This window comes from Thalassophryne amazonica, chromosome 13 (genome assembly GCF_902500255.1).
Source record: "Thalassophryne amazonica chromosome 13, fThaAma1.1, whole genome shotgun sequence".
In the NCBI taxonomy this organism is placed as follows: Eukaryota; Metazoa; Chordata; class Actinopteri; order Batrachoidiformes; family Batrachoididae; genus Thalassophryne; species Thalassophryne amazonica.
Genome location: NC_047115.1, coordinates 2385534 through 2403601, shown reverse-complemented (window position 1 = coordinate 2403601; position 18068 = coordinate 2385534).

The window sequence follows — 18068 nt, the reverse complement described above, 5'->3', positions numbered from 1 at the left end:
AGTTTGTCCATCATGAACACCATGTTCGAGCACAGGGGTGTCCATAAGTGCATGTGGCACCAGGACACCCTGAGCCGGAGGTCGATGTTCAACTTTGTAGTCATATCTGACCTTCGACCACATGTCTCGGACACTCGGGTAAAGAAAGGGGCTGAGCTGTTGACCGATCACCACCTGGTGGTGAGTTGGATCCACTGGGAGGGGAGGAAGCCGGTCAGACCTGGCAGGCCCAAACGTATCATGAGGGTCTGCTGGGAATGACTGGCAGAACCCTCTGTCAGCGAGGTCTTCACCTCCCACCTCCGGGAGAGCTTCTCCCAGATCCTGGGGGAGGTTGGAGACATGGAGTCCGAGTGGACCATGTTCTCCACCTCCACTGTCGATGCGGCCACCTGCAGCTGTGGTCACAAGGTCTCTGGTGCCTGTAGCAGCGGCAATCCCCGAACCCGGTGGTGGATGCCGGAAGTACGGGATGCCATCAAGCTGAAGAAGGAATCCTACTTGTCTTTGTTGGCAGGTGGGACCCTGGAGGCAGCTGACAGGTACAGGCAGACCAAGCGTGCTGCAGCCTGTGCAGTCGCAGAGGCAAAAACTCGGGTCTCGGAGGAGTTCAGAGAGGCCATGGAGGAGGATTATCGGTCAGCCTCAAAGAAATTCTGGCAAACCGTCCAACGCCTCGGGAGGCAGAAGCAGCTCTACACCAACACTGTCCATAGTGTGGGTGGGAAGCTGTTGACCCTGACTGGGGACGTTGTTGGGCGGTGGAAGGAATACTTCGAGGATCTCCTCAATCCCATCGTCACGTCTTGTGAAGAGGAAGCAGAGACGGGGGACTCAGAGGCGGACTCGTCCATCACCCAGGCCTAAGTCACAGAGGTGGTCAGAAAGCTCCTTGGTGGCAAGGCTCCTGGGGTGGATGAAATCCATCCTGAGTACCTTAAGTCTCTGGATGTTGTGGGACTGTCCTGGTTGACACGTCTCTGCAACATCGCGTGGCGGTCAGGGACAGTACCCCTGGATTGGCAGACCGGGGTGGTGGTCCCTCTGTTTAAGAAGGGGGACCAGAGGGTGTGTTCCAACTACAGGGGGATCACACTCCTCAGCCTCCCCGGTAAGGTCTATTCCAGGGTGCTGGAGAGCAGAATCCGACCGATAGTCGAACCTCGGATTCAGGAGGAGCAGTGTGGTTTTCGTCCTGGCCGTGGCACACTGGACCAGCTCTACACGCTCCATTGGGTGCTCGAGGGTTCATGGCAGTTCGACCAACCAGTCCACATGTGCTTTGTGGATCTAGAGAAGGCGTTTGACCGTGTCCCTCAAGGCGCTCTGTGGGGGGTTGTTAAGGATTTTGTATATATGTTATCATTGTTAAACATTTGTACATTTGTCTTCTTTCTCATGAGAACGGTGTTGTGCTGTTTTGCGCTTCACCCTGAGAATGTACGTGTTATTCAACCTTGTTTTAGCTTTGTCTTCTTTCTCATGAGAACGGTGTTGTGCTGTTTTGCACTTCACCCTGAGAATGTACGTGTTATTCAACCTTGTTTTAGCTTTGTCTTCTTTCTCATGAGAACGGAGGTGTGCTGTTTTGCACCTGTCTTAATGCAATCCTGAGAATTCAATTTTGTTTTAGCACTCTGGGGTCAATCTGAGCTGGGAATGAAGGGCTGGATGTACTTATTATTATAATATAACTTTGTTTTCGCAGCCTCTAACGACTGGGAGTAAGAGAACGTTTTGACTATTGTGATGTGGTGTTTAGTGTGAAGGAGTGTGAAAGACAGGACACTTCAGGCAGATGCAGAACAGCTGATACCTGCAACAGACGAACGAGATGTGCTGACCTGAAAGTGTTCTTCCTTACAGCTGCACTTATTGACGTATGCGTTTGTTATGGGAAGAAACTTGTCTTGCGTCATCACCCCCACCCTTAGGACAAGTTTCTTGTTTATGTGATGAGGGCGTCTCTTAATAAAAGAGCGGAAAAGCAGGCCAGACTTTGGTGTAGCTTTGGTGTACAGCCTGGCCGCACTCCGCGCGTGATTAATTTGACTTTCTGTCTCACTGGTGTTTCTTGACTCTGTTTGTCTTGTTAAAGGTTTTAAAAATGTTTGGAGGAGAAAATACCCAACATTGACTGGGGGCTCGTCCGGGATCTCAACAACACCGGAGGTGTCCGGCGGAGGTCGTCAAGTCCAGACGTAAATCCTTGGCCAAGGTCCGATCGATCGATTGATCGTGTCTGCAATTGTCGACCACCGTTGGCATCGTCTGGTTGACGAGATTTTCCCGAAGAAGACAGACAGGAAGTCGAGTCAGTGAGTAGAATTTCTTTGTAAACAGTACTGAGTGAGTGGTGATCAGATCACATAAAACAGTTAAATTCCGCAAGCGATGATACAGAATCGTCTGTTAATGCAAAGCAGTTAAACTCTGTAAGGAGGGTGCGGACTCCTCTGTTTTAATACGCGTACCGGTAGGGGATAAAAGTGATCACATAAAACAGTTAAACTCCGTAAGCGATGATACAGAATCGTCTGTTAATGCAAAGCAGTTAAACTCTGTAAGGAGGATACGGACTCCTCTGTTTTAATACGTAAAGGAATCCCGGGTAGGAATATGTGCACTGTAAAAAAGCAGTTAAATCTGGCAGGGACGGCGGAGTCCCCTAAAGCAGGACATTAGTTAAATTTCACGGGAGGGCGAGCTCCCCTCACATAAGAATACGCGTACGATTATTAGGAGTGTTTCTATGTGTAAATAGTGTTTTGCGCAAGTGTAAATAACTGTGTGAAAGTGTAATACTTTGGACAACGTTAGTGACAACCGTGCGTGTGGAAGCAGCAGGCAAGTGATTCCGCTTCCTACGGGGAGGTGAAAGGAATCAACCACACGACAGCAAATAGATTGTCACGTCCAAAGAAAAGTGTGAAAACTTCAGATTTAGAACACCCTAGGTGTGCCCCCGTCTGAAGTCCAAATTATAACAAGGGATAAAAAAATATAATAAAAATGGGGGGTAAGACGTCTAAAAAGAAGGAAAATTTATCAACTGACGACTGGAAATTTATGGAGGCAAAAAATCCAAAAGCAACAAAGAAATTGGAGACCTGGATAAATAAACATGACTTTGACGGACGACTGAACCTGATCAGCATACAGAAGCTAAAGGAGTTAGAACGGGAACATAAAGGTGATGAGAAAAAGATGCAGAAAGTAGGGGCAGATTTAGTGGCATTTTGGGAGGAGGAAGCAGAGAACAGACAGAAAGGAGCAGAGAAGCGACGATTAGAGAAAGCAAGGAAAAAGAAAGCTGTAGGTAAGGCAGAAGAAGATGTGATAATTCAGCACAGAGAGCCAGAACAGCCTCAACAACCACCGCCGGCTGGATCGTCGGTGACAAAGAGACCTTTATCTCCTCTACCAGAGGATGACGATGTACCGCCACCACAGTATGATTTGGCAGTAAAACCTAAGGTAAAAAGAGAAAAACCAGAAAAACCACAAACACGCAGTCAAGCGAAAGTGCCTACAGCCCCTCCCATGGTGGAACATAGTGACCAGGGAGGTGCCTATCCTATGATAGAAGTACCAAATCCTCGTGCAGGAACAGCAGGACAGCTACCAACCATGCTCGTTTATCGGACATGGAATGCTGATGATATCAAAGCAGCAGTCGACATGATACCATCGCCACATGTCGATATCGAGGGCTTTATGCAGGATATAGAAAACATTAGAACATCTTACCACCTTAATGGACCTGAAGTCCAACAGGTGTGGATGAAAGCATGTGGCCCTAAATGGAGTCAGGTACGTGGAGACTGGAATCCTGCAGACCAACAAGGCGTACCACTGACACATGATGATCTAGTCTTGAAAACAAGAGTGGAAGCTATGATTACACGTGCAAAAGGAGTGTTAGGACCAAAGATAAATTATACTGAAATTACCAGGACAACACAGAAAGAAGTTAGAGCCATGGACAGAGTTTAGGTGCAGATTTGAGAATGTGTTTAGGGTCCATAGTGGCATATTGCCAGGAACACCAGTGTATGAACAACAATTGAAAAACGCTCTGATCCAACATTCCAATAAGGATATAAAAGCTTGGATACAGAAACATTGGATTGGATTGCCTACAGGCACATTGGAAGAAACACATACACACTGCTGTCATGCAGAAGAAGTCTTAAAGCAGAAAAAGACAAGAAACAGCGACAAAGGAGTGTATGTAGCACACGGAGATGATGAAATATGTTACCAACAGGGTAACTTAAGACAGCAGAAGCAGTGCAAACGCCCCCAAAAGCCATGGCAAAATAGACAAGGTGGACAGCCACAACGTCAAGGACCATGGCAACCACAACAGCAGGGAGGGCCACCACGTGGTCCCCTGATTTGTTGGAACTGTGGAAGAGAGGGACATATGTATAGAAATTGTCCGAATCCACCTACTGAGGGAGCAGCAGGAGGAATTCCACAACGGAATAATCCTCCACAGCCACAGTATCCACAATGACTAGAATCCATAATCCATGATTCCACATCAGATAGGCAGTCTGATTGTGATATGGATCTGTGTGCCTTACTGGGAAATCCGGTACCAAAACCAGAAGTGACTTTGTTGGTAAATGGACGACCAGTGACATTCCTTTGTGATACAGGAGCATGTAGAACCACATGTAATGACAACATACCTGTCCATCAATTAAGCAACAAAATCTTTAGGGTTCGCTCTGCAAATGGACAAACATCAGACGTCCCTATCACCAAACCCATAACGTTGACAGATCCACTTGGCCTGACGTGTACTATGTCAGTGTTGAGCATGCCACAATGTCCAGTTAACCTCCTAGGACGAGACGGATTGACTGCATTGGGCTTGTCCATAATTGTGGAACAAGGGAAATTAGTTGTTGAACGCACAGGAGGCGTTAACATGGTAAGAGAAGAAAGTGCTGACCCCACATTCCACTATTACTATACATTTGACATTTCAGAAGAAGATGCTGCAGGATGGGGTAAAGATGTCGTCTTGCAAGCGACAGCCCTACTAAAAAATCCTGAACAACAGATGTCACCACCTGACCTGCATGTCACAATGTGGCATAAAGATCCTCCAGGTCCGGATGGTGACTATGAAAACAAATTGAAAAATATTTCACCTGTGAAGCTGACAATGACCGATTTGATTCATGATGGCAACTCAACAGCTGTCATAACAGTAACAGGCGCCACTGAAGATGTATCAAAATTGAGATTCACAGGTATGCCATTACATATGTCACTTTGTAAACCATATTTGACAGAATGGCAAGATTTGGGACTGATAGTCATGACAGCTTTGTCAGCCACTGATTGGAGCAGAGTTGGCCCACGAACGGAGTTCAGTCCATCAACCAAGTTGTATAAAGTGCCAGTTAATGTCTCATTGGTGCTGACAGCTGGAACACACATTGATGTGTCCACTTCACAATCCTGAGTGTTTCAGTTGAGTCCTGAAGAGGATGATCTTCTCTCTTCAGTACCATCAGGATTGTGGACAACAGGTCCTTCAGACGTAGGACTGATTAAAAATGCACAACCTGTAGTTATAAGACCAAAAACAGAATACAGACCATGTGTAAGACAGTATCCATTGAAACCTGATGCAATTGAAGGAATCAGGCCAGTAATAGAGGATTTATTAACAGCAGGAGTAATAGTGCCATGTCCAGATTCACCATGTAACACACCCATATTTCCGGTAAAAAAGGCTCCGCCCTCAGTGGGGTGGAGAATGATTCAAGATCTGCAGGCAGTAAATGCTGCTGTGATTAAAAGAGCACCATGTGTCCCAGATCCACACACCTTGTTAAATTCGCTGAGACCAAATTCTAATAGTTTCTCAGTAATTGACATAAGTAATGCATTTTTCTCTGTGCCAGTACATCCAGATAGTCAATTCTGGTTTGCTTTTGCCTTTAAAGGACAACGATATACATTCACCAGATTACCGCAGGGTTACGCAGAGAGCCCAACTATTTATTCTCAAGTCATGTCAGCATGTTTAGCCAATTTCGTTCCACCGGCAGATAGCCAACTATTAGTGTATGTTGATGACATTTTGATTGCCTCTGACACACGAGAAAACTGCATAACTGACACAGTAGCATTATTACGTTTCTTATTTGATAATGGCCACAGAGTGAGTAAAAACAAAGTTCAGTTGTGTAGGGATAAAGTAAAATATTTAGGACATGAATTATCAGCCACAGGGCGCACGATCCTGTCTGACAGGAAGGAAGCAATTTTACACGCTCCAAAACCACAAACCAAAAAGCAGATGATGTCATTTCTTGGACTGACTAATTACTGCAGGGCATGGATTCCTTGCTATGCAGAGTTGACTAGTCCACTTTCTGATTTGATGTACAAAGATGATATTTCAATGTCAACCGTGTTGGAATGGAACAAAGATGCTGAGGAAGCTTTTGTAAAAGTAAAACAAACATTAGTGTCATCCACAGTTTTGGCACTACCAGATTATAGTAAACCGTTCATTCAAACAGTTGATTGTAAGAATAAGTTCATGACTAGTGTTTTGGTTCAAGTGTATGGCTCAAAATTGAGGCCAGTTGCCTACTACTCATCTAAATTGGATGCAGTAGCAAGTGCTTTACCACCATGCGTACAGGCTGTTGTTGCGGCCTCTATGGCTGTTCAAAGTAGCAGTAATGTTGTTCTATTCCATCAGCTGACATTGAAAGTTCCACATGCAGTTTCTGCACTTCTGTTGCAGACAAACATGAGCCTTTTGTCCCCAGCAAGACATCTTTCGTGCATGTCCTTGCTATTATCACAGCCACACCTTACGATAGAGCGCTGTACAACATTGAATCCCTCCACATTGATACCTTTACCTGAGGATGGTGAGCCGCACAATTGTCTTGATGTAGCAACAGTTTGTACAAAAGCACGCCCAGACCTCCAGGACACACCCATCCCAAACAGTACAATCGTGTATGTGGATGGTTCTTCCACCAAAAATGCTTATGGACAAACGCAATCTGGATATGCTGTCGTCACAAATTCAGAAGTATTAGATTCTGCTTCATTGCCATCGTCATTTTCAGCACAAGCAGCTGAATTAGTTGCTTTAACTGCAGCTTGCTATCTGTTTGAAGGTACGGCTGTATCAATTTATACGGACAGCCAGTACGCTTTCAGCACAGTGCATGTGTTTGCAAAACTGTGGGAGGAGCGTGGAATGGTGACATCGTCTGGAAAGCCAGTGACTCATGCCACTCTCCTAACTGCCCTACTGCAAGCTGTGAAGTTGCCTCAACAAATGCTATATGCAAATGTGCGGCTCACACCAATGGCTCTGACAGTGTTTCAAAAGGAAATGATTTTGCTGACAGAGCAGCAAAAGAGGCAGCAGCAGCTTCTTCTATTTTTGTTGTACAGGAAACTACTCCAGATTTGCATTTAGGTCATACACTGCTTGCTGACATGCAACAGCAGGCAACAGACAGAGAAAACAAATGTGGATAGCTAAAGGAGCTACGTATGCAAATGACTTGTACGTATGACCACAAAAGAAACCCATATTGCCAAAAAATATGTTTAAATGGGCAGCTATTATGAGCCATGGCGTGACGCATGTCTCATCAGGGGGTATGATATCGCAATTGCAATCTATTTTTTGTCTTTATGGGTTCGATGCATATGCAAAACAGCATTGTAGAGCATGCATGATATGTGCAAAACACAACTCACAAGGCAATTTGAGACCCCAAAGAGGTAAATTTCCAACACCACAATATCCCTTTCAAGTGATTCATATGGATTATATACAGCTGAGTAAACATGAAGGGAAGGAATTTTGTTTAGTCATAATTGATGCCTTCTCAAAATGGGTAGAATTGTTCCCTACAAAACATGCAGATTCACTTACAGTGGCTAAGGCATTATGCAAAGACATCATCCCATGATTTGGAATACCCAGAAACAGTCTATTCAGATAATGGAGCGCATTTTGTTAATACAATAGTGCAATACGTAGGAGAAGCACTACAGGTTAATCTCAAAATCATTGTTCTTATCATCCACAAAGCGCCGGATTAGTGGAAAGGATGAATGGAACAGTAAAAAACAGACTTAGAAAGACAATGGAGGAAACAGGCAGACCATGGACGCATTGTGTAGATTTGGTAAAAATGTATATAAACATAACTAGTACCATGGGGTTGACACCGTATGAAACATTGTTTGGCAGAAAATATCGATTGCCATATTATGGACAAATTTGGGATGTACCTGAGGAAGCCAATTTGGCGGATTACATGAGAAAAATGTTAGAAGGACACGAGGGAGAGATCCAAACACTGATGATCCCATTTCTCCACAGGAGGACCCTAAAGTGGTACCTGGAGACTGGGTGTTGATAAGAAGCATCAAGAGAAAACACTGGCATTCACCTAAATGGGAAGGGCCCTATCAAGTACTACTCACAACACCCACAGCTTTGAAAATTGGGGAAAGAAGTACATGGATTCATTTAACTCACTGTAAGAAAGTCATTTCTGCAGACACAGACAAACAGTAAGAACAGTAGGACAAGACTAGTAATAGTGTGTGAGCTTGGTGTTAAGATCCAGGTTAGACACGAAAGCTAGCAGAAGACATTAAGAAGCCACTGTTCTGAACACAGGTTGTGCTGTAGTGTGCAGAAATGGCGAAAGAAAAAAAATAAAAGAACGAGGGTTTCTGGACCCCACGGACAGTCCTTGTTATGCTACTTTTCTTTTTTGAATTGGGATTATTATTAAAAGCCATGAGCACGGGACATGATAATAAGGATCACATCCACAGATTGCAGAGACCAAAAAGAAGTAACGAAGACCCCAGTCCGATAATAAATGCCACAGTACATAGCTGTAATGGGAATAATGCGTACCGATTTGGTGTACAAGCCTGCATTCCTAGAAATACATCTGTGATCATCTCTGTACCATATAGTGGTCTTACCCATGGAATGCCGGATGGTGACAGAGGGACTAATTACGGAAATAGTTTCTCATGGTATATGACCAACGATCAACAAGATAGGAGATGGGAAACGTTGGTAGCCGATGAATGGAGTAGATGGACACCAAGATGGGCACAAACCGAGTGGGCTAAGTACCAGAGTCAAATTCTCAAAATGTATCAAACAGATGATAAGCTGTCTATAGTGGTGAATACCACAGAAAACGGAACCATATTCCCACCTGATATAGAGGGAGACTGTTGGTTGTTCCTCCTTTGGGTATACAAACAAGGAAAAGATCCGTATTTCCATTTCTTCAGTACAGCAACCAATATTGACCGAATTAAGTACGTCAAAGGGGGTGCCCATACAAGCAAAGGGGGTGCCCATACAAGCAAAGGGGGTGTCTGTACAAGGCACAAAAGACATGAAGGCAGATGACTGGTTCCTAGTAACTACAGGAATTAGTGGACAAAATAACAATTGGCTTTTAATGGCAGAACAAGCAGGACTAGCAGCAAAGAAGGACTGTGTTGTATGTATGGGACCCAGACCTATACTACAGGTAATACCGGCAGCATTACCCAAAGACTGTCTGCTGACTGTTATGACACAGACATACATTGCAGCAAACAACTATTGTTCTAAGTGGGACAAGATCTATCCACTGACCAAATTGACTAAGATCAAACCTTTATTTTCAAGCAAAGTTGGGCATGCTAACCATACATGTGTACACTTGACAGGGACAAGTAAGACTTTGGGTAGCTTAAACCACACCGCCTGGTGTAAGAATGTGGTCCATAGTACTCCCACATTCAAACCTGTCGGGAGGAGTGACGTATGGTGGTGGTGTGGGGATAACAGAATCTTTGACAGACTGCCACGGAATGTGTCAGGTTATTGTGCATTAATATCATTATTGTTACCAGTTGAAGCCATACCCATGACCCCTGAAGACGTTACGACATATGCAGCCTCTCTTATTCCTGAAGATTGGCAGAAAGGCATAGCCAGACATAGAGTGAAAAGAGATTGGAAAGGAGTGGGAAATCCAACATATATTGACGCAATAGGAGTCCCCAGGGGAGTGCATGACGAGTAAAACTGGTTAATCAATAGCAGCTGGATTTGAATCTTCCATCGTTGGTGGTGCTCAATTAATAAAAACGTGGACAGAATAAACTACATCCACTACAATGTACAGAAATTAGGCAATTGGACTGAGGAAGGATTTAAGGGCTGTCCATTCACAGTTAGAAGCCACGTCCCTTATGGCCTTCCAGAATCGTATTGCCTTGGATATGTTGTTGGCAGAGAAAGGAGGTGTTTGTGCCATGTTCGGAGAACAATGCTGCACATTCATTCCCAACAACACGGCTGCAGACGGCAGTCTCACTCAAGCCATTGACGGGCTGAGGACGTTGAACAGGAAGATGAAAGAGCACAGTGGAGTAAACACCGAAGGCTGGGATTGGTGGCTGGAAGGGATGGGAAAATGGAGGTCTTTGATTTCTTCACTATTAGTGTCTATAGCAGTATTTGCTGCAATTCTAACATTGTGTGGATGTTGTTGTATCCATGTCTCCGAGGCCTTGTAAATAGAATGATAACCACAGCAATAAGTCCAGGACCAGGAGGGGTCCGGCATCATATCCACTTCTGGGGACAGACGACGACGAGGAGGACGATGGCTCTCCTGACCTGTACCCAGACCAATGGAAGTATGATGACCCAGACACCGATGATGGTGACAATGACGACATCACCTCTGGGGTGTAGCCTAGAGAGAGAACATACCATGATGAACCTCTTAGTGAAAATCCTCAAAAAGAAGTGCTAAGCTGAGTGATGCCTACTGTATGTTTAACAGGCGATAAACAGGAGGGGAATGTTAAGGATTTTGTATATATGTTATCACTGTTAAACATTTGTACATTTGTCTTCTTTCTCATGAGAACGGTGTTGTGCTGTTTTGCGCTTCACCCTGAGAATGTACGTGTTATTCAACCTTGTTTTAGCTTTGTCTTCTTTCTCATGAGAACAGTGTTGTGCTGTTTTGCACTTCACCCTGAGAATGTACGTGTTATTCAACCTTGTTTTAGCTTTGTCTTCTTTCTCATGAGAACGGAGATGTGCTGTTTTGCACCTGTCTTAATGCAATCCTGAGAATTCAATTTTGTTTTAGCACTCTGGGGTCAATCTGAGCTGGGAATGAAGGGCTGGATGTACTTATTATTATAATATAACTTTGTTTTCGCAGCCTCTAACGACTGGGAGTAAGAGAACGTTTTGACTATTGTGATGTGGTGTTTAGTGTGAAGGAGTGTGAAAGACAGGACACTTCAGGCAGATGCAGAACAGCTGATACCTGCAACAGACGAACGAGATGTGCTGACCTGAAAGTGTTCTTCCTTACAGCTGCACTTATTGACGTATGCGTTTATGTTATGGGAAGAAACTTGTCTTGCGTCATCACCCCCACCCTTAGGACAAGTTTCTTGTTTATGTGATGAGGGCGTCTCTTAATAAAAAGAGCGGAAAAGCAGGCCAGACTTTAGTGTAGCTTTGGTGTACAGCCTGGCCGCACTCCGCGCGTGATTAATTTGACTTTCTGTCTCACTGGTGTTTCTTGACTCTGTTTGTCTTGTTAAAGGTTTTAAAAATGTTTGGAGGAGAAAATACCCAACAGGGGTGCTCCGGGAGTATGGGGTCCGGGGTCCTTTGCTAAGGGCTATCCGGTCCCTGTACGACTGCAGCAGGAGCTTGGTTCGCATTGCCGGTAGTAAGTCAAACCTGTTTCTAGTACACGTTGGCCTCCGCCAGGGCTGCCCTTTATTACTGGTTCTGTTCATTACCTTTATGGACAGAATTTCTAGGTGCAGCCAGGGTGTAGAGGGGGTCTGGTTTGGGAACCACTGAATCTCATCTCTGCTGTTTGCGGATGATGTGGTCCTGTTGGCTTCGTCAAACCAGGACCTTCAGCGTGCACTAGGGCGGTTTGCAGCCGAGTGTGAAGCGCCTGGGATGAAGATCAGCACCTCCAAATCCGAGGCCATGGTTCTCGACCGGAAAAAAGTGCCTTGCCCTCTTCAGGTCGGTGGGGTGTCCTTGCCTCAGGTGGAGGAGTTTAAGTATCTCGGGGTCTTGTTCACTAGTGAGGGATGGATGGAGTGTGAGATCGATAGATGGATCGGTGCAGCGTCTGCAGTGATGCGGTCGCTGTATCGGACTGTCGTGGTGAAGAGAGAGCTGAGCAGGGGGGCAAAGCTCTCGATTTACCGATTGATCTACGTTCCGACCCTCACCTATGGTCATGAGATTTGGCTCATGACCGAAAGAACAAGATCGCGAGTACAAGCGGCCGAGATGAGTTTCCTCCTCAGGGTGGCTGGGCGCTCCCTTAGAGATAGGGTGAGGAGCTCTGTCACTTGGGGGGAGCTCGGAGTCGAGTCGCTGCTCCTCGACGTCGAAAGGAGCCACTGAGGTGGCTCGGGCATCTTTCTGGATGCCCCCTGCCCCCTGTTCTGGGCACGTCTCATTGGGAGGAGGCCCCGGGGAAGACCCAGATCACGCTGGAGGGACTATGTCTCTCAGCTGGCTTTGGAACACCTTGGGGTTCCCCCGGAGGAGCTGGGGGAGGTGTGTGTGGATCGGGAGGTCTGGGCGGCTTTGCTTGAGCTGCTGCCCCCACGACCCGACTCCGGATAAAGTGGAAGAAAATGGATGGATGGATACTTTGTCATCTGATGGTTAATAATCACATTAATCCATTTGATCTCATCTGAGTCAGACTCGGAGTCAGACTCAGATGAGCAGCTGAGCGGCTGAGCTCTGAAATGACGCATGCACGGACCAATTTTTAGGAGCGGACCGGTCGGTCTGTGACACCGGGCCTGGTCTTGAAGCATCTCCTGACCTGCTGGCTGTAAAAGTGCTGATTTAATTCAGTTAAAGTTTTGTCCATTTTTACATTATTTACATTTACATTATTACATCTTTTTGTAGACATTTTTTCCACTGATCTTAAATAAAATGTTCATATAATGAAGTCAGATTTTTTTGAATAATCTGTTATTAAAAACTAATTAACAGCCTGAAACGTTTCACCGTCAGCACACACCTCTCTACATATAAGGTCCCACAGCTGACAGAGCACAAACCAAGCATGAAGGCAAAGGAATTGTCTGTAGACCTCTGAGACAGGATTGTCTGTAGGCACTAATCTGGGGAATTGGACAGAAACATTTCTGCTGCTTTGAAGGTCCCAATGAGCACAGTGACCTCCATCATCTGTAATTGGAAGAAGTTCAGATCCACCAGGACTCTTCTTATAGCTGGCCACCCGTCTAAACTGAGCGATCGGGGGAGAAGGACCTTAGTCAGGGAGGTGACCAAGAACCTGATGGTCAGTCTGTCAGAGCTCCAGCATTCCTCTGTGGAGAGAGGAGAACCTTCCAGAAGGACAACCATCTCTGCAGCAATCCACCAATCAGGGCTGTATGGTAGAGTGAACAGATGGAAGCCACTCCTTAGTACAAGGCACATGGCAGCCCACCTGGAGTTTGACAAAAGGCACCTGAAGGACTCAGACCAGGAGAAACAAAATTCTCTGGTCTGATGAGACAAAGATTGAACTCTTTGGTGTGAATGTCAGGCGTCCGAACTGAGCTCAGTTTTGAGCTTCCTAACAGAGGCTATGAATAGTCAATTCAAGTCACACACTCATCTTCAACGGCTTAGTCTAATTAAGGGTCGCGGGGGGCTGGAGCCTATCCCAGCAGTCATAGAGCGTGAGGCGGGGTTCACCCAGGACAGGACGCCAGTCTGTCACAGGGCCACAAACAGACAAACAAACATGATCACACCTACTCGCACACCTATGGACAATTTAAAGATTCCAGTCCAACTAACCCGCATATCTTTGGATGTGGGAGGAAACCCACACAAACACGGGGAGAACATGCAAACTCTACACAGAAAGGCCACAGGTGGGAATTGAACCCATGACCTCGCTGCGAGGCAACAGTGTTAACCACTAATCCACCGTGCTGCCCCAATTCAGTTCAATTACAGTTTATTTATATAGCACATTTAAACACAGCTGCAGCTGAGCAAAGTGCTTCACAATAATTTCAATACAATAACTAAAAATATTAACAAAGGAAAAGAATAACAAGAGCAAAATAGACACCACTTAACCAGTGTTGAAAGCCAGGGAGAAGACGAGTTTTCAGTCTGGACTCAAAACTGTCCCACAGACTCTGAGGACCTGACAGTCAGAGGAAGATCGTTCCAGAGTCGTGGTGCTGCCACAGAAATGGCTCTATCACCTCTGGATTTATGCCTGGCTTTAGGAACAGCCAGGAGAAGCTGGTCAGCTGACCTCAGAGCCCTACGTAGAGTGTACAGCTGCATCACTCAGATACGTTGGGCCTATACAGTGCAGACACATAAAAACAATCAGCAAAACTTTATATTTAACACGAAAGCCGACAGGGAGCCAGTGTAAGGTGCAGAGCACAGGGGTGATGTGCTCATGCTTCTTTGTTTTAGTCAAAAGGCAGGCTGCAGCATTCTGTGCACTCTGCAGGCGCTGTAGGGAGCGCTGGTCCAGCCCAGCGTAGAGAGCATTACAATAATCCAGACGTGATGTTATAAATGCACGGACAGCTCTTTCAAAATCAACTCGAGTAAAATAAGATTTAATTTTAGAAAAAGTCCTCAGCTGGAAGAAGCTGGCCCTGATGACAGAGCTGATGTTCTTATCAAATCTGAACAATGGGTCAACTATCAACTATCACAATGGGTCAACTAGATTTTTTACAAAGGGTGGCAGAAAGTGGACAGAGGACCAATAACACTGTCTTGTCCTTGAAGAGGGTCACTTTGCCCGAAAACTAAAATCTCAGTTTTATTTTTATTAAGATTCAGAAAATTAGCTCTCATCCAGACTTGTACATCATTCAGACAGTCCTACAGTATTTATACAGCAGCCTGAGTATCACAGGAAGTGACAGGAAGGTAAATCTGAAAGTCGTCAGCAAAACAATGACAACAGAGTGACAGGGTTTTTCTCTGTATTGTCAGTATATGTATGATCAAATATTAGTGTCTTCACTTTGATGTACTCTCTGTAATCATGTCTTTGATTTCTGTTCTCTATTTTTATATATACGTATATGCATGTGTGAAAGTTGTACCATTATTCCTTTAAGTAATTACTTAGTGTCAAAAGCAATCATATACACTGAATGATTCAAGTGCATTAAGACTGTCAAACAGTGAGCAGATGATTTCTGACCATTCAATGTGCAGATCGTCTATTCTAGAATGTCAGACTGGTTGGCTGGGGTCATGATTAACTAATCACAGATGTGTACTTTTGATTAATGGTTCAGCCTTGAAGGAGAGCATGGCAACCTGACATTGTTATGGAAAGCTTAGGAGACAGGGCTCATATCAATGTAAGACCAGACTTTGTGTCTTTCCATTGTGTTGTGATATCGTCATTCCTATATGCTGTATGCAACGATATTCAATAAATAGGAGAGGCAGTGGGCGGGACCTTTAGGACGGACGACAGTTCTTTCTGAAGGAGCTTCTCGTTCCTCCTCTCCTGCAGGATAAAGAAATTCAGTCTCTCCTTGGTTATTATTTCTGTGTGTGTGTAAACTTTTCATGTCTAACTCTGAAAAACTCTAACACAGAGCTTTTTAAAAACAGACCCAAGAGGGATCAGTACAAAGCGAAAAGAAGTGGTACTAAAATTGAGCCCTGGGGCACGCCATATTTAAGAGGAGACACAGAGGAAGAGTACTGTCCTACATTACAGAAAAATGTCTGTTAGAAAGATCAAATCAAATCAATTTTATTATATAGCGCCAAATCACAACAAACAGTTGCCCCAAGACGCTTTATATTGTAAGGCAAAAGCCATACAAATAATTACAGAAAAAACCCCAACGGTCAAAACGACCCCCTGTGAGCAAGCACTTGGCAACAGTGGGAAGGAAAAACTCCCTTTTAACAGGAAGAAACCTCCAGCAGATCCAGGCTCAGGGAGGGGCAGTCTTCTGCTGGGACTGGTTGGGGCTGAGGGAGAGAACCAGGAAAAAGACATGCTGTGTAGGGGAGCAGAGATCAATCACTAATGATTAAATGCAGAGTGGTGCATACAGAGCAAAAAGAGAAACACTCAGTGCATCATGGAACCCCCCAGTAGTCTAAGTCTATAGCAGCATAACTAAGGGATGGTTCAGGGTCACCTGATCCAGCCCTAACTATAAGCTTTAGCAAAAAGGAAAGTTTTAAGCCTAATCTTAAAAGTAGAGAGGGTGTCTGTCTCCCTGATCTGAATTGGGGAGATGGTTCCACAGGAGAGGAGCCTGAAAGCTGAAGGCTCTGCCTCCCATTCTACTCTTACAAACCCTAGGAACTACAAGTAAGCCTGCAGTCTGAGAGCGAAGCGCTCTATTGGGGTGATATGGTACTATCAGGTCCCTAAGATAAGATGGGGCCTGATTATTCAAAACCTTATAAGTAAGAAGAAGAATTTAAATTCTATTCTAGAATTAACAGGAAGCCAATGAAGAGAGGCCAATATGGGTGAGATATGCTCTCTCCTTCTAGTCCCCGTTAGTACTCTAGCTGCAGCATTTTGAATTAAACTGAAGGCTTTTCAGGGAACTTTAGGACAACCTGATAATAATGAATTACATAGTCCAGCCTAGATGACATATCCTGATCAAAAATGACTCCAAGATTTCTCACAGTATTACTAGAGGTCAGGGTACTGCCATACCAGAGTAAGGATCTGGTTAGACACCATGTTTCTAAGATTTGTGGGGCCAAGTACAATAACTTCAGTTTTATCTGAATTTAAAAGCAGGAAATTAGAGGTCATCCATGTCTTTATGTCTGTAAGACAATACCTGCAGTTTAGCTAATTGGTGTGTGTCCCTCTGGCTTCATGGATAGATAAGCTGGGTATCATCTGCGTAACAATGAAAATTTAAGCAATGCTTTCTATAATACTGCCTAAGGGAAGCATGTATAAGTGAATAAAATCGGTCTAGTCACTAGAACCTTGTGGAACTCCATAATTAACCTTAGTCTGTGAAGAAGATTCCCCATTTACATGAACAATGTTATGTGTCGGACGCGGTCGGAGCACCGACCCAGCGTTTGACAGGACCCAGCACGAAATAAGCAGAGCACGGTTCAAAAGATAACAGAATTTAATAATCATAATAAGTGCAGTGATAAACAACCAAAAATGTCCGCGGTCTGGTGAGGTGAAAACACGGCGCGCTCTCAGCAGTGCAAACGGTCCGGAGCCACAGCAGTTCGGACCCAGGGACCCCGCCGACACCCCCCAGGTGGCCGCGACAAACCGAGTCTGTGAAGAAAGAAAACATGAGGTGAGTCCAACACTCTCCACACAGAGAGACACAGCTCAAAGGTGCACACAATCAGCAAACACTTCCTGGCTTAAATATATATCAGCTTCTCACCCTGCAGGCACAGAACAACTCAGTTCAAATCTCCACTGCAGCAGAAGCTGATTAGACAATTAGCATAACGTGACAGCTCACTAACACAAGGTGTGAGGGACACCAAATCCACTGTCATTACTTCATAAAAGTCACCAAAACCAAATTACCTCAGGAAGTGTGCTGAAGAGCGTGAGACCTCACCCAATCCTCCTTCACAGACTGTGGCGTCAAACCTGGAGCGGTCTCTGCGTCCGTAATGGTGAGATTGTTCTCCTGACGTCGATCTCACACGTCTGCTCACAAAGTCCAGTCTCTGGCAATCACACACTGTGCATTCAAGGTTTAAATGCAGCAATCTCTGATCAAGACAGATACACCACAGCTGTGAGTCCTGATGACCTGCACGTGAAAACAAGCCTCAGGTGTTCAGGGTGAGTTCCTAATGCTCAGCCACTGAGTCCTGAATGCATACCACCTGGTGGGAGAAACAGAAAACAAAAAGCCAGCCAAACACCCCAGCACTGTTGGGAAGGTGTCGTAGCACGGACCCACAA